This window comes from Scyliorhinus canicula, chromosome 4, assembly GCF_902713615.1.
Source record: "Scyliorhinus canicula chromosome 4, sScyCan1.1, whole genome shotgun sequence".
NCBI classification, from domain to species: Eukaryota; Metazoa; Chordata; class Chondrichthyes; order Carcharhiniformes; family Scyliorhinidae; genus Scyliorhinus; species Scyliorhinus canicula.
The window spans coordinates 210272191-210291381 of NC_052149.1; positions in this window are offsets into that span (position 1 = coordinate 210272191).

Here is a 19191-nt window from a genome sequence, read left to right on the forward strand (position 1 = left end):
GAAGATCCCTCAGGCAGTCAGTGGTGAGTTGCCTCTGCTGCAGGAAAATACACCACAGGGGACTGGACAATCCTCCCCATGAACGATCTTTTCATTTCTACCATACCACCATTTCTCCATTATTAACCGGTCGAGCAAAGCTGCACCGTGTTTAAAAAATTCCAGAACATACATAAAATCAGTCATTTTAGATTTCATCTTCATCCTTCCTTCTGATTTTGTTAGATCACTGTTCAAAGCAGATTGCAGTGGGGATTTAACTCAGTTGGTTTGTTGGCTCATAAATACAAGCATTCCATGAAAGTATGTTATTACTGAAATCCTTCAAGTGAAATTATGACTGACATTATTATTTTGATTACACAGCCATGCACTATTAAACCAATGGGAACAACGTGCACCAGTTTATATATATGGAGATGCACATGGAGGGAGATTTGCAGACATGCCAAATGCCAAGAGAGATTCGATATAAGGTGAGATGGTAAATGAGAGCATAGGACAAATAAATTAATGAGTATATGAGTGATTGTTTTTGGATCTGCAGAGAAATTTGAAAGGGAACCAGCATGCAGAGAGGTGTAATGGCTAAATTAAATGGAGACTGTAAGGGAAATTGTAAGCAAGTTAACTTAATGCTATGAATTATAATTGTGTGAAAATATGAAGTATTAAAAAATAATGAAGATGCAGCACTCATTTAATTTAGCATCCTGTTCTGATTATAGCTCAGGTAGCAAAGTGTAAAAGTTCTAGGTTATTCTCCTAACATCTAGACTCAAGCCTAAATAGTTAAAACTGTTTGAAAATATCAAAGGTGGTATTTTATTGAACTAGATGTGTTACATTTAACATATACTCAGATAGGAAAGACAAACAAACATTTTGTGAAATTGCTGCATCGATTTATGACTCAAACATCACAGAATAATATTCTGATAGCCGGAATTTTCCAACCGCTCCCGATGGTGGGATCTTCTGTTCCTGCCAACGGTGAACGCTGCTGTAGGTTTCCTGGCAACAGGGGTTGCACACAATGAGAAGCCCCATTGACAGTGATGGGACCAGAAGAGGCCACGACAGGTCAATGACGGGTCACCTGCACCCCCGTGCAACATGCCACGGGAGGGCCAGGAAAATCTCATCCGTTGAGGTTTTGTACATATAGAAATGAGATTCAAACACCACCCACCTACACAGCTACAAGTGGGCACTCTAGGAGCTCAAGACGATTTGACAATGACCTTTGGAATTCAGTTGGGCAAGGTAGACAGTGCAGGTCATACAGTGATTAAATTATTCCCTTTTACATCAACACTTCGAAAGAAGTTATTGCAAATCTTCATTTTCCCCGAAACAGCTGTCATAGCGAATTAAATTGGATTGGACACATCACCCACTCACATTGAAAATCATGATCTTGTAAAAGGATCAACCAGCCACGTTTTAAATATTTACTGGTTAGAGAATGCAAAGTCCAACAATGATCTTTCAACAATAGTTTTCCACTTTGGGAACGTGTTTTGCAAATATCATATATGGCATATGTTGTATCCCTATAGTCACTTTCATAATTTACAGATGTATGGAACACATTGTGTAGGTATGCACGTTTCTCTCATTTGTGGATGAAGGCGGCCTTCCCTCTCGTAATACAATGGTTGATCCTGTGATGGTCAGCACCAAGTGTTGCCTAGTTGCGGCAGTTTCTGCCACATTTGTTTTAGAGGAGGACAATAGGCTGAGAAGGTACATGATTTGCTGGGCCTTCTTCTTGACCAGCTGACCTTTTTGTTTCTGCTCCGGCACGTTGTGGCATATTCTTCTCCTCGCTGCAGTCAAATGCCTTCAAACCATTGATCGTTGATGGAGCCAGTTTAGCTCAGTTGGTTGGACAGCTGGTTTGTGATGCAGAGCTAAGCCAACAGTGCAGGTTCAATTCCCTTACCGACCGAGGTTATTCATGAAGGTCTCGCTTTCTCAACCTTGCCCCCTGTCTGAAGTGTGGTGATCCTCAGGTTAAATCACCACCAATCAGCTCTCCCCCTCAAAGGGGACACTAGCTGATGGTCATCTGGGACTATGGCGACTGATGGAATGCTGTCCAATCTGAGATCCAAGACAAAGGTGTCCCAGGTTGTTGTTAATATCCAGTTTGTAACTCAGTTGTTTTAGAAATTAAAGTTTTAACTGTAGAAAAATGGGCGCACCAGATTCAGAAACTGATAAATAACTCTGAAGGTGAAATATGTATTTTACATTTATGCTTGAGGACATCCCAAAGCATGCCACATTACCATAGAGGCAGTGATTCAGAGTTAGAAGGAGCTTTTGTTTAATTTATCTGTGCATGTTTGCTGAGAAAAGCAAGAAGTTCAGTTTGGAAACATACAGGGAAAGTTACAAGTTTGATTTTGTATAGGCCGGCGGCGGAAGGGCTGGTGACGCGCCAACCGGCGGCGAAGGGCCAGCGCGAGTTGGCGCATGCGCAGAACCGGTGGCGTGGTTCTGCGCATGTCCAGACTGGCCTGCATGTTCCTGTGCAAGCGCAGGGGGGTTCTTCTCCGCGCCTGCCATGGTGGAGCCCTACAGAGGCCAGCGCAGAAGGACGGAGTGCCCCCACGGTACAGGCCCGCCCGCAGATTGGTGGGCCCCGATCACCGGCCAGGGCACTGTGGGGGCCTCCCCTCGGGGCCGGATCCCCCCGTGCCACCCCGAGGACTCCACTAGATGGCCTACCAGCCAGGTCCCGCCGTGTGGGACCATGTCCATTTCACGCCGGCGGGACTGGCCAGGAACTGACGGCCGCTCAGCCCATCGGAGCCCAGATAATTACCGGGGGGGGGGGGGGGGGGGGGGGCTGCCAACGGCCCCCGACCGGCTTGGTGTAAACCCCGCCCCCCCCATAAACCAGCACCGGAGAATACGGCAGCTGGCGTCGGAGCGGCGTTGCGGGATTCATGGCGCCCCCCCAGGGATTCTCTGACCCTGCGTGGGGGGGTCAGAGAATCCCACCCATGGTCTTTAAAGAAAATTAGTGGCCCACTTAACCAAAATCTAATGGAAGGATCCCCACAAATCTTGTACATGGTGAAAGCTGGAATGCTGAATAAATTCCAAAGAACCTTGGCCTATCTTTGGGTTTGACCCAGGAAAATTGAACGAATCTTCAAAGTTTTATATGCTAAGGGTCTTTATTTGCTATAGTGTAAAGGTTTTTAAAAATTCATTTTTATGGGGTGCGGGTTTCACTGGCATTTGTTGCCCAGTTTTAATTTCCCTTGAGAAGGTAGTGGTGAGCTGGCTTCTTGAATGGCTACAGTACTTGTTGTGTAGGTACGCCTGTTGTGCAATTAGGGAGGGAGATCCAGGACTTTGACCCAGTGACTGTGAAAGACCGCCGATTGCAAAGTCAGGATGGGGAGTGACTTGTGAACGTCAGTGTAGCTGGTGAGCTTTGTGTTGTAGGATGTGTAGTGTGCCGGTATTTCATTATAAAGCTAATGACATGTTAAGGAGAGACTCTTTATCCCTCAATCTTCACTGCATGCTTGAGCGATTGTATGAAATGTTCAGATAAGCCATTGGTAGCTGGATGTTAGAGGGAAGATTTGATATGGCGGATGCCACAACCCTTCAGTTAGTTCTCAAATTTAGCTGATGTGAACTGAGTATCGTTATCACTCATATGTTTTTCTATGGTCTGTCCTCTGGCCGTTGATTTCATGATGGCAACCTCCGGCCACATCGAATGCACATCAACCATGACCAAAAACATATGTCCTTCGACTGATCCCACAGAATCAACATGGACTCTTTGCCATTGCCTGGTAGGTCATTCCCATGGATACAAAGTTTGTAGTAGAGGTATATTTCTCCGTGCAGCACAGGATTGGCATAACCCCACCTTCTCCTCCATTTAGGCAGCCAACCCAGCCCACCTGAAGTAGCTTCTTGCCAACTCCTTCATTCTAACTATACCTGAATGGACTTCATGCAACTGTTCCAGGATTCTAATTCATAGACATAGAGAGAATGATTACTCCAATACTCCACAACAATACTCCATTTTGCACTGTCAACTCAAGATGTCTGGTAAGATAGGATTTATCATTGGGAATCTTTCTGTGCCTTATGTTAGAGTGCCCTTTTGATTCATGTTGGGAATGCAGGGGGCGTGATTCTCCGCTCCCCACGGCGGGTGGGAGAATCGCGGGAGGGCCGCCCTGGCACCCCCCGCGATTCTCCCACCCCCCACCCCCCCCCCCCCCAAAATTGCATGTCGCGTTTTGCGACATGCCGCTCGCCGTTTTTCACGGCGAGCGCCGATTCCCCGGCCCGGATGGGCCGAGCGGCCTGACGACCCCGACGGGTTCACGCCGGTGGCAACCACACCTGGTCGCTGCCGGCGTGAACATCGCGCGACAGGTAAGTGTGGGGCCACTATGTCACGGGCGCTGATTTCCTTGATCCTTAAACGGGACAAGGACCCCCTGCAGTGTGGATCATCTAGGCTGATCTCGCTGTTAAATGTGGATGCCAAGCTGTTGGCGAAGATCTTGGCCACAAGGATAGAGGACTGTGTGCCGGGGGTCATTCATGAGGACCAGACAGGGTTTGTGAAGGGAAGGCAGCTGAACACCAATATACGTAGGCTTCTGAATGTTATAATGATGCCGGCGGTAGAAGGGGAAGCGGAGATAGTGGTAGCATTAGACGCGGAGAAGGCCTTTGATAGGGTTGAGTGGGGGTACTTGTGGGAGGTGCTGGAAAGGTTTAGGTTTCGGGGAGGGGTTTGTCAGTTGGGTGAGGCGTTTATATGAGGCCCCGATGGCGAGCGTAGCCACGAATAGGAGGAGATCGGAGTACTTTTGGTTGCACCGGGGGATGAGACAGGGGTGTCCCCTGTCCCCCTTGCTCTTTATGTTGGCAATTGAGCCCCTGGCCATGGCGTTGAGGGAGTCGAGGAATTGGAGGGGTCTGGTGCGGGTGGGGAGGAACACCGAGTGTCACTATACGCAGATGATTTGTTGCTATATGTGGCAGACCCAGTGGGGGGAATGCCGGAGGTGATGAAGATTCTTAGGGAATTTGGGGGCTTTTCAGGGTACAAGCTCAACCTGGGTAAGAGTGAGCTGTTCGTCGTGCACCCGGGGATCAAGAGGAGGGGATTGGTAGGCTCCCACTGAAAAGGGCAGGGAGGAGCTTTAGGTACCTGGGAGTCCAGGTGGCTAGGAGCTGGGGGGCCCTACACAAACTTAACCTCACTAGGCTGGTGGAGCAAATGGAGGAGGAGTTAAAAATACGGGACATGTTGTTGCTGTCGCTGGGGGCAGGGTGCCTAACACTTTTCCCTTGATATTCAATGACATTCCTATCGTCAAGTTTCCCATCATTGACTGTTTGCAGGTCATCAATGATCAGAAATTCATTTTAATAAGTCATATAAAATGCTGTGACTATAAGAGCATGCTGGATATGCTCCCAGTGCCTCACCTGCTGAGTTCTTAAAGCCGATTCACAATTGCAAGTCAAGACTGTGATGGAATTCCTGGATGGGTACAGCTGCACAACATTCAAGAAACTCAACACCATCAAAGGCAAAGGATTAAACCTGATTAGCAGCTCATTCTTAAGGAACAACTGTCAGTAAACTTCTTTCCTTCCATGGTTCACAACAATACACTTCAACTAATTACAAGCCACTCAACACTGGAGTATAAAAAACAGCCTTTGGCCAGATTTTCCAGCTGTTGGGTCTTTCCTTTCCCGCCGGCAGTGCACCCTCACTCGCGGGTTTCCCGGAGGCATGGGGTGGCTTCAATGGGAAATCCCATTGACAAGCAGCGGGAAGAGAGTATCCCGCCACCAGCGAATGGCATGCCATCGAGATACATCCCTTGCCTTGGAGCTTGTTCATGATAATAATAATCTTTATTATTGTCACAAGTAGGTTTACATTAATACTGCAATGAATTAACTGTGAAAAGTCTCTAGTCGCCACACTCCGGCACATGCTCGGGTACACTGAGGGAGAATTCAGAACAATCATATCTTTCGGGAATTGTGGGAGGAAACCGGAGTACCCGGAGGAAGCCCATGCAGACTCGGGGAGAACATCCAGACTCCGCACAGACAGTGACCAAAGCCGGGAATCGAACCTGGTTCTCTGGCACAGTGAAGTGACAGTGCTAACAACTGAACTACTGTGCCACCCTGAAGGCCCGCATTCTCAACCTTGCCCCTCGCCTGAGGAGTGGTGACCCTCAGGTAAATCACCATGAGTGAGCTCTCCCCCTCAAAGAGGAAAGTAGTCTATGGTCATCTGGGACGATGGCGACTTCCCCTTTACCTTACCTTGGTAATATAGGGCGGGATTCTGCGAAAACCGGTGGGGCGGGCAACTCTGGCACAAAGGAGTGGCGTGAACCACTCCGGCGTCGGTCCGCACCGAAGGTGCTTTGCGCCACGTCAACTGGCGCTGAAGGGCCTCCACCGGCTGGCATGAGTTGGTGTATGCGTGGGAGTGCCACATGTGCCTGCGTCATCCCAGCACCTGCACAGGGGGGTTCATCTCCGCATCGGCCATCGCCGTGGTCCACAGCAGCCGACGCAGAGGAATAGAGTGCCCCCATGGCACAGGCCCGCCCACAGATCGCTGGGCCCCGATCGCGGGCCAGGCCACCGTGGGGGCACCTCATGGAGCCAGATCACCCCGCACGGCCTCGGACCTCGGAGGCCGCCCGCGGAGCCAGGTCCCGCCAGGAAGTACCTGTTGTAATTTACGCTGGCGGGACCGGCCATAAACGGGCGGCCACTCGGCCCATCGCGGGCCGGAGAATCTCCGGGGGGGGGTCCCCCGCTAATGGCCCCCGACCAGCGCGGCGCAATTCCCGCCCCCGCCAAATCCCCGGGATTCACGCCGCCGCCCCCACCCCCCCCCCCCCCCCGGGCGATTTTCCGACCCGGCTGGGGGGTCGGTTAATCCTGCCCATATTGCCATTCCAAGGATGAATTTAAAATAAAACTTACAACACCAGGTTAAAGTCCAACATGTTTGTTTCAAACACTAGCTTTCGAAGCACTGCTCACCTGAGGAAGGAGCAGTGCTCCGAAAGCTACAAACCTGTTGGACTTTAACCTGGTGTTGTAAGACTTCTTACTGTTTTCACCGCAGTCCAACGCCGGCATCTCCACATCATTTAAAATAAAACTGTACATCTCCATGTTCCTTTTCGTCTTGAAAGCAATTTTTAGCTGATACAGACATCTGTGGGTCTTTTTTCTATGTTAAAAACTATTGTTATTGCATTTACAACAGTCTGACATGTCCACTGAGGTGGTTTAACTATTGAATCTTCTGTTTGTTCAAGACAACAAAGACTAAATAGGTTTGATCGAATTGGAGCTGTCAGGCTCCCATCCTTCAAGATGAGGTATTTGTGGTACAAGATAAAATTGTAAAGATTAAGTGGGGTGAAGAGGGAAGATTTGATCTTGAGGGAGTTTGACTTCTTTTTATCCGAATGACCTACTTTGCTCAATCCATTCCCCAGTAACTGCTGTTGTGTGTAATGAAAAAATAGGGTTGTACATGATGAAGGTTACCTAGTTTTATAAGGAAGAAGTGAGGGTCAACTTTATTCTGACTTTTTGATTATTATAGTTTTCAGTTTACAGTTATAATCCCAGAGCTGAAGGGGTTGGATTATGAGGAGAGGTTGAGTAGACTGGGACTGTACTCGTTGGAATTTAGAAGGATGAGGGGGGATCTTATAGAAACATTTAAAATTATGAAGGGAATAGATAGGATAGATGCGGGCAGGTTGTTTCCACTGGCGGGTGACAGCAGAACTAGGGGACATAGCCTCAAAATAAGGGGAAGTAGATTTAGGACTGAGTTTAGGAGGAACTTCTTCACCCAAAGGGTTGTGAATCTATGGAATTCCTTGCCCAGTGAAGCAGTTGAGGCTCCTTCATTACATGTTTTTAAGGTCAAGATAGATAGTTTTTTGAAGAATAAAGGGATTAAGGGTTATGGTGTTCGGGCCGGAAAGTGGAGCTGAGTCCACAAAAGATCAGCAATGATCTAATTGAATGGCGGAGCAGGCTCGAGGGGCCAGATGGCCTACTCCTGCTTCTAGTTCTTATGATCTTATATTCTTATGCAAGGTCTAAAACGTATTAAATAAAAAAATTTATGGATCATAAATTTGTCATATTAATTACAGGTGAAAGTACTTCAAACATATTCAATTCCAAAAACTAACCTCTGCAATGTGATAACCATTGTCATTAAGTTGACTTGGTCGAAAAAATATTACAAAATGTAGTGGTGTGATTCATATGTAGCCAGTATTTTTAGTTTGACTCTTGAGATATGGATACTTGGCAGAAATGAATAATGGCGTGGGACAATATCATTCGAACATACGAACATCTGCTTTTCCTCTGAAGTAGAGAAAAGAACATGATTTGAAAGGAACAGAATGTGAAGAGCTAATAATCAAAAGCAGGGGAAAAAATAAAATTAATAAATTTAACCATTAGTTTAAAGCGTTTTGACTTTTCTCATGATGAAGACTCTACTGCCATTTTGGTTCCACAAATCTCTGAGGAGCTGAACCCGCCGGTGAGTTGACCTCCACATTTCTGAAACAATTTCTGTGGCCAGATTTTATTAAATCCCATAGAGAGCGCGTTTAACCGCTTGTTTCCCGCCGTTCGCAGCGCTGAGAAACACAACGCTATTAAACATCACTCGGGTTAGATAGGAGGCCTCAGGGACGATCTTGCAGCTGGGTCTGCACATAGTCCCATTTTCGGCACTGAGAGACTCTGCTCGCCAGAACTCCTTGGTGTAAGAGGGATCGGGAGTAAAAATGTCATCAAGCACAGCCACAAAATAGCTACAATATCTCTTCCAGGATATTTCTATTGAATAAAATCCCATTCAGATAAATTGAAACTCAGTAATGTTATTCAAAGCAAAATATATCTTACAACGAGCTGTTTTGGCCATGGCTCTAATTGTTTCTGATAATTAATGTGATTTACAAGTCCTCTGAGAGTGCATTCAATCTACTTGGAAACCACAGACTATTGATCAATATGTACTTAATGGAAAGGCAGCAGGGAGAGAAGCTCTTTGAACAAGACTACAGACTATGCAAAAGACAATTCGCTTTTGACTTCCTTTGGTTTACTGATTAAGAGTCACATAATTACATCACAACAACTACGCTGGTGAGAGGTGACATGAAGATGGTGGACAAACCCACGCTAGTGCTGCAGTACATTAAATAAGCCAAAGAGAAATTGTAATTAATTCTGTCATAGTGTTATGCAAAATATTTTTGAAACTTCTATTTTGCCACAAGATTTTTGACGAGCAAGAAGAGGATTTTGCCAACTTGAGGGCTGGGGCTTATTTCGCTATGATTGACAGACACCCCATCATTCAATGGCATAGGAGCAAATGGCAGAACAGTATTGTCACTGGACTAGTAATCCAGAAGCTCAGGGTAATGCTCTGGAGACCCAGTTTCGGATCCCACCAGAATTCAGGACAAATCTGGAATTAAAAATCTAATGCCGACCAATTCCTCCCATTGATCGTCGTAAAAATCAACCTGGCTTACTACTGCCATTCAGGGAAGGAGATCTGCCACCTTTGCCTTGTCTGGTCTATATGTGATTCCAGATAGAGAGCAATATGGTTGTAAATACCCTCTGAAATGGCCTAGCAAACCAGAGGGCTGTGATACAACCAAAAAGAATGCTTTCTATGGTGCATCTGTAGAAGTTGGTTAAGGTCGTAACTGACATGCCAAATTTCTTTAGTCTTCTGAGAAAGTAGAGTCGTTGGTGGGCTTTCTTAACTATAGTGTCGGCATGGGGGCATCAGGACAGGTTGTTAGTGATCTGGGCACCTAAAAACTTGAAGCTGTAGCCCTCTAAAATGGACACCAGTCTACAAAATGGAGAACTGCTAAGACTGCAGGGAAAAACAGCCATAGTAAGGACAAACAGCTTCAGAAGCTTTCAACAGTGAGACACTCGTAAAAACCGGTTTCAAGGCAGGTGCAGAGACTCAGCCAAAGGTGCAAATAGGAAAGCGATCTGCATACTAATGAGATGATATCAGCCCAGTCCCAGATACAATAGAAACATTTTAAGTATTGATTGATACTTTCTATAGCTACCCAGCCAGAATGGCGCCAGAGAACCCAGGTCAATGACCCCTAGGAACCGCCCCCGCCATTGAGGAACGACTCCAGGATAGGGGAATTCGAATGATATCGATTGGGAAAGACCCAATTGATACCTAGCAGGTGAAAGAGCCCACCCCAAGGGGCACGGACCTCTAGGACCTATAAAAAGAAGGTCAAGCACATGATTCGGTCTGTTGCTTCCAGACTCCGGCCTAGGCTGTTGCATCCTGACTCCGACCCCAGCCTCCAGATCCTGTCTTTCATCACCGGCCGTTGAGCATCAGCCATCTTTCAGTAAGTGCAAAACAACGATCGCTACGTGACCCAGGCATTGCTTATACTCTTGCCGACTATTAGTGAACAGAAGGTGCAGTCCAGAAAGGAACAAAGGCCTTGTCCCCTGACCTTGCTGGTTCCTACTTAGATAAGTATTTAGTCGTTTAATAGTAGAAATATGTATTAGTCTTTTAGCGTGTGCATGAGTATTTATTATATCTGTTATAATAAACACTAATTGTTTAGACTTACTGATCGGTGTTAAGACTTATTGCTTTGAACTTGACCTTGATAACTTGTGACGGTGTCTCTGACGGCACCTGGCGACTCCTGAGCATAGATACAGATACAGAGCCAAACCAGTGTTAAGCACATGTCCTTTAAATGGAGGCGTGTTAATCACACTAACAGTAGAACGAGCAACAAAGCTCTCAACCTTTTCTACTTCGTTCCCATTGATGCAGACAGGGGCATGTTCTCCACTACGCTTCCTGAAGTCGATGACAATCTCCTTCGTTTTGTTGACATTGAGGGAGAGATTATTGTCGTCGCACCAGTTCACCAGATTCTCTATCTCATTCCTGCACTCTGTCTTGTCATTGTTTGAAATCCGACCCACTACGATGGTGTCATCAGCAAATTTGAAAAACGAGTTGGAGGGGAATTTGGTCACACAGTCATGGGTGTAGAAGGAGTATAGTAGGGGACTGAGGACACAGCCTTGTGGGACACCGGTGTTGAGGTTGATCGTGGAGGAGGTGTTGTTGCCTATCTTTACTGATTGTAGCCTGTGGGTTAGAAAGTTCAGGATCCAGTCACAGAGGGAGGAGCCGAGGCCAAGTCCACGGAGTTTGGAGATGGGTTTCGCAGGAATGATGGTGTTGAAGGCTGAGTTGTAGTCGAGAAATAGGAGTCTGACATAGGTGTCTTTATTATCTAGGTTTTCCAGTGTAGAGTGCAGGGCCAAGGAGATGGTGTCTGCTGTGGACCTGTTGCAGCGGTAGGCGAACTGTAGTGGATCAAGGCAATCTGGGAGGCTGGAGTTGATTCGTGCCATGACTAACCTTTCGAAGCACTTCATAATGATGGATGTCAGAGCCACTGGACGATAGTCATTAAGGCACGCTGCTTGGCTTTTCTTTGGTACAAGGATGATGGTCGTCTTCTTGAAGCAGATAGGGACCTCAGATTGTTGAAAAGAGATGTTGAAGATGTCTGCAAATACCCCTGCCAGCTGATCCATGCAAGACCTGAGTGCTCGTCCGGGTACCCCATCCGGGCCAGTGACTTTCCATGGGTTGACCTTCGAGAAGGCTGCTCTGCCATCTGCAATGGTGATCTCAGACACAAGCTCATCCGTGTCTTCTGGGGTGGAGGGCTCGCTCTTGCTGACCTCTTGCTCAAAGCGGGCATAGAATATATTGAGCTCATCAGGGAGTGGTGCGTTGGAGCCGATGATTTTACATGCCTTTATCTTGTAGCCTGTTATGTCTTGCAGACCTTGCCATAGGTGGCGGGGATCCGTATGGCTAGCCTGGGACTCGAACTTGGTCCGGTACTGTCTTTTGGCATCTTTGATGGATTTCTTTCGATCATATCTGGCTTTCTTGTCAAGGTCAGGGTCGCCTGACATGAACGCCCCAGTCCTAGACTTCAGCAAGTAGTGACTATCCCTGTTCATCCAGGGTTTCCTTTTGGGAAACACGCGGATTTGCTTCTTTGGCACACAGTATTCTGCACACTTACTAATGAAGTCAGTTACTGTAGTGGCATACTCGTTCAGACTGGTCGCAGCATTTTTAAATACTGACCAGTCCACTGATTCTAAGCAGTCCTGTAGGAGATCATCCGATTCCTCAGACCAACAATGCACAACTTTCTTTGGCGGATTCTCCCACTTCAGTTTTTGCTTATAAGCCGGGAGCAGGAGCACAGCCTTGTGGTCAGATTTGCCAAAGTGTGGGCGGGCGATTGGATTGGATTGAATTGGATTTGTTTATTGTCACGAGTACCGAGGTACAGTGAAAAATATTTTTCTGCAAGCAGCTCAACAAATCATTCAGTGCGTGGAAGAAAAGGGAATTAAACAAAATGCAAGAAAATACATGAGAATACATAAAAGGGCAACACAAGAAACACAATGTAACTACATATGCATTGGCATCGGTTGAAGCATACAGGGTGTAGTGTTAATGAGGTCAGTCAATAAGAAGGTCATTTAGGAGTCTGGTGACAGTGGGGAAGGAACTGTTTTTGAGCCTGTTCGTGCGTGTTCTCAGACTTCTGTATCTCCTGCCCGAGGAAGAAGTTGGAAAAGTGAGTAAGCCGGGTGGGAGGGATCCTTGATTATGCTGCCCGCTTTCCCCCGGTAGCGGGAGGTGTAGATGGAGTCCATGGATGGGAGGCAGGTTCGTGTGATGGACTGGGCGGTATTCACGACTCTCTGAAGTTCCTTGCGGTCCTGGGCCGAGCAGATGCCATACCAGGCTGTGATGCAGCCCGATAGGATGCTTTCTATAGTGCATCTGTAAAGGTTGGTAAGGGTGAATGTGGACATGCCGAATTTCCTTAGTTTCCTGAGGAAGTATAGGCGCTATTGTGCTTACTTGGTGATAGCATCGACGTGAATGGACCAGGACAGATTTTTGGTGATGTGCACCCTGAGGAATTTGAAACTGCTAACCATCTCCACCTCGGCCCCGTTGATGCTGACAGGGGTGTGTACAATACTTTGCTTCCTGAAGTCGATGACCAGCTCTTTAGTTTTGCTGGCATTGAGGGAGAGATTGTTGTCGTTACACCACTCCACTAGGTTCTCTATCTCCCTCCTGTGTTCGGACTCGTCGTTATTCGAGATCTGGCCCACTATGGTCGTATCGTCAGCAAACTTGTAGATGGAGTTGGTACCAGGTTTGGCCACACCGTCGTGTGTGTACAGGGAGTAGAGTAGCGGGCTAAGTATGTAGCCTTGCGGGGCACCGGTATTGAGGACTATTGTGGAGGAGGTGTTGGTGTTCATTCTTACTGACTGTGATCTGTTGGTCAGAAAGTCAAGGATCCAGTTGCAGAGTGGAGAGCCAAGTCCCAGGCTTTGGAGCTTTGATATGAGCTTGGCTGGGATTATGGTGTTGAAGGCGGAGCTGTAGTCAACAAATAGGAGTCTGATGTAGGAGTCCTTGTTTTTGAGATGCTCTAGGGATGAGTGTAGGGCCAGGGAAATGGCGCCTGATGTGGACCGGTTGCAACGGTATGCGAATTGAAGTGGGTCAAGGCGTTCGGGAGTATGGCGGTGATGCGCTTCATGATCAGCCTCTCGAAGCACTCCATTACAACTGACGTCAGGGCCACCGGGCGGTAGTCATTGAGGCATGTGGCGTGGTTCTTCTTTGGTACCGGTAGGATGGTGGTCTTCTTGAAACAGGTGGGGACCTTGGAATGGAGTAGGGATAGGTTAAAGATGTTTGCGAACACCTCTGCCAGCTGGTATGCGCAGGCTCTGAGTGCACGACCAGGGATCCTGTCCGGGCCCATCGCCTTCCGTGGGTTCACTTTCAGGAAGGCCGATCTGACTTTGGAAACTGTGTTGATGGGTATGGGTGAATTATGGGCTGCTGGGGCACTCGACAGCGGATTGTTGGTTACCTGCTCAAACCGAGCATAGAATGCATTAAGTTCATCGGGGAGGGGTGCGCTGCTGCCAGAGATACTGCTCGGCTTCGCTTTGTAGCCCGTTATGTTGTTTAGTCCTTGCCACAACCGCCGAGAGTCTGTCTGTGACTCTAGCTTTGTTTGATATTCTCTCTCGGCATCTCGGATGGCTTTGCGGAGGTCGTACCTGGATTTCTTGTATAGGACAGGGTCGTCTGCCTTGAACGCCTCAGATCTGTCCTTCAGTAGGGAGTCAATCTCATGGTTGAGCCATGGTTTCCGGTTGGGGAACATACGTACTGCTTTCTTTGGCACGTAGTCGTCCACACATTTGCTGATGAAGTCTGTGACGGTGGTGGCATACTCATTTAAGTTAGTCGCTGAGTTCTTAAATATGGACCAATCCACTGTCTCTAAGCAATCACGTAAGAGCTCTTCTGTCTCCTCGGACCAGCACTGCACAACCTTCTTAGCTGGATTCTCCCGCTTGAGTTTCTGCTTGTAAGCCGGGAGAAGGAGCACAGTCTTATGGTCTGATTTCCCAAAGTGCGGTCGGGGGATGGAACGGTAGGCACCTTTTTTTTTTGAGTAGCAGTGGTCAAGAGTGTTGTCGCCCCTGGTGGTACAGGAGATGTGCTGGTGGAATTTTGGCAGTACACTCTTGAGGTTGGCTTTGTTGAAGTCTCCGGCCACAATGAACAAGGCCTCCGGGTGTCCTATAGTTGTTTATAACTGTGTACAGTTCATCCAGCGCCTTCCTCACTTCTGCCTGGGGTGGGATGTAGACCGCTGTGATAATGGCTGAAGTGAACTCACGTGGAAGATAGTATGGGCAGCACTTTACGGTCAAGTATTCCAGGTCTGGGAAGCAGTAGGTCGCCAGGGTCACCACATCTAAGCACCAGGAGGAGTTGATGAGGAGGCAAACCCCTCCACCCTTCGCTTTGCCTGAAGATGCTGTGCGGTCCGCCCGGTGAATAGAGAAGCCTTCAGGTTGTATGGCACAGTCCGGTGAGGCGGGGGTGAGCCTTGTCTCTGTCAAACAGATCACAGCGGTCTCTTACTTCCCTCTGAGAGGTAAGTCTGGCGTTAAGTTCATCCAGCTTGTTTTCAATCGCTTGGACGTTTGCCAGGAGTATGCTGGGGAGAGGGGTCTTGAAACCGAGTTGCTTCAGTCTAACCTGCAGACCGCTGCGTTTCCCTCGCTTTCTCGGTCGGCGGCTGCTGCTGGATGATCCTGGGATCCGATGGGAGACATCAGCCCTTGTGGAAGGTAGGTGGTTGCGTCTGGCGGGGTCCAGGGCGCTAGCGAGGTCCAGGGCGCTGTTTACGTTTCCGGGGTCACTTCTGGCAGGGTCCCGGGCGCTGGTTAAGGTAGAGGGGTTGCTGGGGGAGCGAGTTTGCAATCTGGATGGGTCCCGGCGTTCTGCGGGCGCGGGAATACCTTGCAGCGTGTTCGGGTCCTCGCACGCGATCTCCGTTGTTTCTGGGGTCCTGGGTCGTGGGCAGCGGCTTCCTGAGGCAGGTTGGGCTAGGTCCCATGATCTGTTCCCTCCCTGGGCGCTCCTGGTGTCGGATCTTGAAGTCGGCACGGTGGGGCCTCCATGTGGATTTTTCTTTCTTCCATCACCAGGGAGGTCGGGTTGCTGGGCGTGCCTCTCCGGGTTAGGTCGCTGGGCGGGTCTCTCGGGGTCGTGTTGGGCCGGGTCTTGCCGTCGGGGGTCGGGTTGGGAGCTCCGGGGACTAGGCCGGGCGATCCGGGGACTGGCGTCGGTAGTTAGGCCGAGTTTGGAGCACCGAGGCCCGGGTCGGCTCCAAATCGAGGTTGGGGCTTCACTTCCGGTTTGGGCCGATAGAGCGGTAGGCATGATTGATATTTGTGTAGCAGTGGTCCAGGATGTTTGGGTCTCTGGTGGAACAGGTGACGTGTTGGTGGTAACTTAGTAGTATGCTCTTGAGCTTGGCTTGATTGAAGTCCCCAGCTGCAATGAACAAGGCCTCGGGATGAATTTGATAGAATCCTCTATCCATGCCAGGAATGGTTCAAAAAGAGCCAACTTTCAGCCTGTGTGGTGTCACCTTGCACCAATGTTCTATCAATGAGGGGCTGTTTAGCACACTGGGCTAAATTGCTGGCTTTGAACGCAGACCAAGGCAGGCCAGCAGCACGGTTCGATTCCCGTAACAGACTCCCGGAATGTGGCGACTAGGGGCTTTTCACAGTAACTTCATTGAAGCCTACTCGTGACAATAATTTATTTTCATTTTCATTTCCATTCATAATATAATGATAATCTTTATTGGCACAAGTAGGCTTACATCAACACTGCAATTAAGTTACTGTGAAAAATCCCTAGTCGCCACACTCCTGTGCCTGTTCGGGTACACCGAGGGAGAATTCAGAATGTCCAATTCACCTAACTGCACGTCTTTCGGGACTTCTGGAACGAAACTGGAGCACCCGGAGGAAAGCCATGCAGACACGGGGAGAACGTGCCAACTCAGCATGGACAGTGACCCAAGCCGGTAATCAAAAGTGCAACCCTGGCACTGTGAAGCAACAGTGCTAACCACTGTGCTACTGTGCCGCCCACCCTGTAACGTTTAGCTATCTGTGACAGCTTGGCCACTTGGTCTTTGTGTCCCTCGGTACAAAGTTCAATAAACTGCTGTGAAACTCTGGGTTGAAATTTGTGTTTCAGGGGTCCATCTTGGACAGATTGGTGGGACAAGTGGATTGGATCTTTTATGAAATCCTCACCTTCTTTATTGTTCTTTACTGACAATGAGTGGAAGTGATGAGCCCCACACGGCAGGCAGCGCACAGCCAACATGTTGCCTACTCGCAGCATGTCAGCATATCTGCTGCATCACTACTTCCTTAACCAATGTCTGCCATGACTCAGCAGGTTAGCTGAGCCAGACCTCCCCTGCAGCTGCTGTCGTGCAGCTATCTATGGCCAGACACTTACAGGCTTCAGAAACTGAACAGTGATCTTAAAGAGCCCAACACGAGCAGCATCAACCTGATACCAAGGCTGCTGAAGCCACTGTATGGAACACCTCACAGACGGAATAGAGTTTTGTAACATTTTTCAGTTGTTTCAGTGGCTATGGAAAATAGAATTACATTTGCTTCTCAGGCAGATTGGGTTGTGGGCTAAGTTTCCACAATTTGCATGAAAAGGTGGCAAAGGTGTAGTTTTGTAAGCAATGTACAAATATAAATCGTGAAATCTGGGAATCCCCACAGGCCACATTCAATTCAACCGTTTTGAGTTACCACATGTATGTGATTATACCGAAAAATTTAAAGCACTCTTAAAAAAATTTAGACAAAATGTTGCTTGCGTGCTATTGTCTTTCCAACTTCATAGGAAAGCAAATGTTTGACTCTTATATGCTTGTTAAATAGCAACTGTTAGTTTCATCCTCATTGCTTCAATGGTTCACATGTTTCGACTAACGATAAGACACTTCATCGAGTAGCATGGTTTTATTGATATGCAGTTCAGTGATCAGCCGAACAGTATATAGAGACGGCAGCTTTTCATCTTCTATGTATTTGTGGCTCCCTGAAGAATTATTCAAAATCTTGCCCCTTTATGAATTATATTTTGTGTACATCAATGTTGCATGTCATAGACTGCATGAGATACCTATTCACAAACTCTTTTGAAGATGATCTATTTATAAAAGCACTTATAGTTGTTTACTCCAAAGCTACTTCCTCAAACAGGCTTCTTGATGCAAGTGTTGGGGGTAAGTTAGCTCAGTTGGCTGGATGGCTGGTTCATGATGCAGAGTGACGCCAACAACCCAGGTTCAATTCCTGCACTGGCTGAGGTTATCTGTGAAGGCCCTGGGCGGGATTCTCCCGTTTCCGGTGGGGCGGGGCTGAACAGGGGGTCTTGGCGGTAAGTGTTTGCGCAGTTCTGTATCTCAGATTGTATGATCAACAACCCTAATAAAACCTCTCATTGTGTTTGGAAGAATCCACAGGAGCTGGTTTAGCACAGCAGGCTAAACAGCTGGCTTGTATTGCAGAACATAGCCAGCAGCGCGGGTTCAATTCTGGTACCGGCCTCGCCGAACAGGTGCTGATTGTGGCGACTAGGGGCTTTTCACAGTAACTTCATTGAAGCCTAATTGTGACAATAAGTTGTTATTATTAATCCAGTTGGTGGGCACTTCTGTACTTTTTCTCTTTGCGGAAAACTCAAAGATATAACATGATGCTCATAGGTCGTTCTCACTCTTTACTTCCCACTTTAAGTCTGTGTGAGGTAGCAGAGGACCCCAGGCACTTACAGAACTATACCAAGCTATATTTATCTTCAGATAAGAGAGGAGTAAATGAAAATAAATAAAGCAAAGGGTCCATGTGTCCAGATGGCTTCATCGATAAATACAGCACATACTGCAGTACCTGAGAAAAATCATGAATTGAATATACTGCCAACAATGAGAGCAGTGGGCGATTAATAATAAGTCCTAAAGAGCAGAATAGATGATAGGCAAGCCTGAAGTCATTGCTTCCAGCAGAACAGGGGAGAAAACTTCACTATCTTTAGAAAATATTTTTGTTTGAACTATGTCCATGATAACAACTGTCGCAGAATTTGTTTTAGAGAAGTAAAGCGAGGGTGAGGCAGAAGGACGAGAAAGAAGGATCGATTTAATTTTGATTAGTCAGGTATAATTGACCAAGTTATGCTTTTAGAACCATAGAATCCCGACAGAAGGACGCCATTTGACCCATCAAGTCTTCACCGACTCTCTGAAAGGGCACGCTACTGAGGCCCACTCGCCTACCATATCCCCATAACCCCACCTAATCTACACTCACCTGGACACTAAGGGAAGTTTTATCATGGTCAATCCATCTAACCTGCACATTTTTGGACTGTGGGAGGCAACTGGAGCACCCGGGGGAAACCCACGCAGACATTGGGAGAAAGTGGAAACTTTAATATGGTCTACCTTATTGTGTTATATTTTTGCAAACCAACATGAAAATATTTTTCAAAGATGTTTTTCAAATAATAGTAAT